Here is a 4,102-nt window from a genome sequence, read left to right as displayed (position 1 = left end):
CATTTGCAGGGCAGTTTTCTGTTAATAACATGAACTTCTGCTTGGGTTTATCTACCCACACCGACCGCCCCACTGACTAATGTCTCTTCCAGGTGGCCAGCCTGTACCCTTCTACCCACGGCTGTTGAGTGCAACCTTACAGCCCAGCACTGGGGTGTTTGGGCCTCGCTCACTGGAGGAGCACAGAAGTCTCTTTCTTCACACTAAATTTGAGTGGTCAGGTTGTCACTTTAAATTAAGAACAGACTGATCCCTGTGGTCAGGCCCAAAGTTCCTGCATCAGGCCAAGATTCATCCCTCAGATAAACCTGGATCATAAAAGCATTCATCCACTGCATACACAGTTTTTTCAACACCATTATTAGCATTGCTCGCCTCTCTCTGCAGGTACTTTCAGAACATCCTCTTTTTCTTCTAAAAATACGTACTTCCTTCCTGTGCCTCCCTCCTTTTTACATTATATAGTACCACTAAAAATCACAAATATTTGTGGCGTTGCCTGTTCCTTTTAGTTAGCTGAAAAAAAGGGTTGAAAAAGCAGCTCAGAATGTAAAACTGAAAGCTGGTGGAAATGATGCAGAAGACTGGAAAGCAAACAAAGGGAAGTTATCTAAAGGACAAAGCTGAGGAGCAGAAAGAAAGCAGATAAGGTTTGAAGAGATGGTAATAAGGAAATGCTGCCTGGAAAACAAGGTGACATTTTGAATACAGGCTAACTAAACTGTAAAAAGAGACTGTGAAGAGAGAATACAGCCATTCTTATCAAATCTATTTTAACTTTCTCTTTTCAAAGTACCAGTGGCAAAACCCAGAACCATAAATATCTTATTTTAAAACAGCAATAGAAGCTGTAAGCTTAGCTTTCTTGCAAACGTTTGCTAGCACCAGCAGTCCAGCCAGCTGAAGGGAAACAGTCTCCCTGGCTTCACCAAGCACCTGAATCCTCCGAACCCTCCTCAAAAAAAGGAAAAGACCAGAAGCAAAAGATGCCAGGGACAGTCACTGCTTCTGCTGAGGGTGCAAAGGGCAAATGGTGGGAGAGCTGCTGAGCATGGCAGGAAACCCAGTGCCCTGCACTCAGAGCCCAGCAGCAGCTAATCCAATAGCCCTCATCATTACTGATCCCCAGCAACTTTTTTGTAGGGTGCTAATCAGCGGCTTGGGTGTTTCCCAGCCCACATGATTGCATTCCACCTGCTGAAATACTTATAATTACCTTCAGCAGTTTGAACTGAATCTGGTATTTTTTTGCATCTCCTGGCCTGAACTGCTAGAGTGAGGGAGATGTGTTTGTGCCACGTCGTGACTGCCGCTCCTGACTGATGGGGTGTAGGAGATGCCCTCCTCCCGCTGCCTCTGATATTTCTTTCATGTCTTAGAGCAAGGCGGTTAATAATTTTGCAATGGTTTCAGGTCACACGATGGGAAATTGCTCTCAAAGACCAAAATATGGCCCCAGCCTTTTGGGGGGCTGCGTGCTTCCCATCAGAAGAGACCCCTGCGTGTAAGTGTCACCTAGTATTTAAGGAAGCACATGTGCAGGCAATTGGACATAGAATCATAGAATCATCTAGCTTGGAAGGGACCTTTAAGATCATTGAATCCAGCCATCAACCTAACCAAAGCCACCACTAAACCATGTCCCTAAACACCACATCTACTCGTCCATTACCTGACTGTCTGCTGCGTGAGCCTGTAAAACCTGCTAGCTGCAGGGATTTTAAATAACAAGTCCTCTCTCACAACTGCCACGGGCTGAGGAGACAAGGCAGGACTCGCCGATGCTCCCGGCAGGGCGGGTGGTTGCCTGCGGGAGTGAGCTCGAGGAGCCCTGGGCTGCTGGCCTCGGCTGCACGCGTTCCCAAAATCCTGGCACCTGCCCACCCTGCTCCCACTTTGCTCTTCCCACCTCTTCCCAGGACTGTAAGCAGAGTGGCCACACACTTGAACTTCACTTGCACCACTGAGAAACCTGGAGCTGGCTGTCCCGTGCCCTGTTACCGCGCTTCAGTTGGCAAACAGTAACTCATTAATCGTGATAATTTACCCTCAGCATACCACGGCAAGGAAACGGATCACATCCTTCTCCCAGCTCTGTTTGGGCCGTTGCACGACGTCCAGGAGCTTTAGTGATGGGAGGATCTGGCCCCTAATCTCCCAGAGGAGTCACAGTTGCTACTCAGAGCTCCTCCTCCCAAATCCTCTGAGCTCTCAGGCAGTTTTCCTGTTGCAAATTGCCCTGGAAGTATGAAAAAAAAAAATAATCTGTTGAGGCAAGCTTGGCTGAATGTTTCATTGTTCCTTTGTCTCTGAACATGTGGAAGCTGATTTACTCCTGCCACCGTCCAGTTAGAGAGGGACAACTGCTTTAAAAAAACCCCACAAAAACACCTCTGGGTACACAAGGGAAAACAATTGGGGTTTGAACATGAATGGCCATAAGCCCAAAGAAAACCATGTCTGACGAAGAAAAAATTAAGTAGATTTATTCCTGCTATATATAAAGCAGACTGTATGTTTTTAAACCCATAAGAACAAATACCCTTTGTTTTCAATTCATATTTGAAAGTGGTGGCATCGATAGCAGGGAGAAACAATTTTAATGCCTTGCTGGGGGAAAATGGCATCAGCACTTCCCGTCTTTGTCACCAACTGTGCCCCAGCCTCGGCAAACAGCCAGACCCCTCTGCTAGATCTGGCTGTTTCCCAAAGCCTTTTCTCCCAAAAGCCGTGTTTCCCCCTTTCCCCTGCCCGGCCGGTTGCCCAGTTCCGTGTTTGCTCCCTGAATAAGCCTGTTGGACAAGCACAAGGTATCATTTCACATTGAAGTATTCCCGGGCTGATTTTGTGACTTCTTACAACCCCACCAAGGACACGGTAGCGCAATATTTCTTGCCAGGCAGCAACTGCAGAAGCCAAGCGTATGGTGATGGCTACAAACGTGTTTTCATGGTTCATGGAGGGCTTTACTGAAAGTCCAAGGATGAGCTCTAATGTCTGCAGGCTCCTTTGCTTGGCTTTTCACTCTTTCTTTCAAGTTCCACAAGCAATTTAGCTTGCAGCAAGAGGTGATTTTGGTTTTGCTATGAGAACAGCCCAAATGAATAGTTTTCACCTTAAAATCTTAAATGCTTCTCTCAACTACCAAACGACGCGAATAATTTAAGAGAAACCACTTAAAGCACTTTGCAACCTAATTACACTTTTGTGTCCTCTGGCAGTGGGAAAATGCTTTAAAACGTGGCTACACTGCAGGCTATTTTACCTTGCCGGACCAATGTATGTAAGTACCTGTGTCAGAGGTGCAATAACCACTGTCTTCTGCTGCAGTAGTTTGAAATTATATGCCTTCTCTTACACCTCCTGCGAAAGGGACAATTAAGGACAGGGTCTAAATACAGCAAAGTCACCTACCGTACCTCCTGGATTTTGTAAAGGTAGAAGCTTTTATCAAAATTAAGCTTCTTTGTGACTTGTGAGTTACTTTCCCTGTAAAATGCACAACTCCAATGCAACACTCAAAGGGGAAAAATGCTCCTCAGAAACAGCTTTCTCTCTCTGCCCATTTGATGCTAATATCTGCTGTAGCAGAAAGGGCTGGGCAGCAGGCAAGCGTGCTGCACTCCTGCTCTGCCTTCCTCTGATAAAAGTGTTAAACAATTATTATTTTTTTTTTCTCAAAACAAATGCAGTGTGTTTGCAAAGAACTTTAAGGATATTGCCTTTATATGTTTAAACAACCCCTGTCTGCAGGTGTAGGTTATATAACACTGCCGGTGAAGGGGTAAGCAGATAAGAACAACAAAAGATAATCTGTTTACCCATTCCAATTGCAAAACCCTCCTGCTGGATGGCGTTCTGCTGTCATTTAGTGTCGGCGTAAGGCTGAGGTGGCCTCAGTGCTGTAACTCCACATCTTTAGCAACACAGGTGAGAGAACCCAAATCTGGCTGCCTACCTCATTTTGATATAAAAAGCTCCGGGCATCTGTCACCACCAGGCAAGAGTTGGCATGGCCCTGCAGAGGCTTCACAGGTAACACATCTCTTTTCAGACAAATGCCATATGACCAGTGGAAGTTGAGGGGTGAACCATGAAGTCA

The sequence above is a fragment of the Numenius arquata genome, chromosome 9 (genome assembly GCF_964106895.1).
Source record: "Numenius arquata chromosome 9, bNumArq3.hap1.1, whole genome shotgun sequence".
In the NCBI taxonomy this organism is placed as follows: domain Eukaryota; kingdom Metazoa; phylum Chordata; class Aves; order Charadriiformes; family Scolopacidae; genus Numenius; species Numenius arquata.
This window is presented reverse-complemented; position numbering follows the sequence as displayed.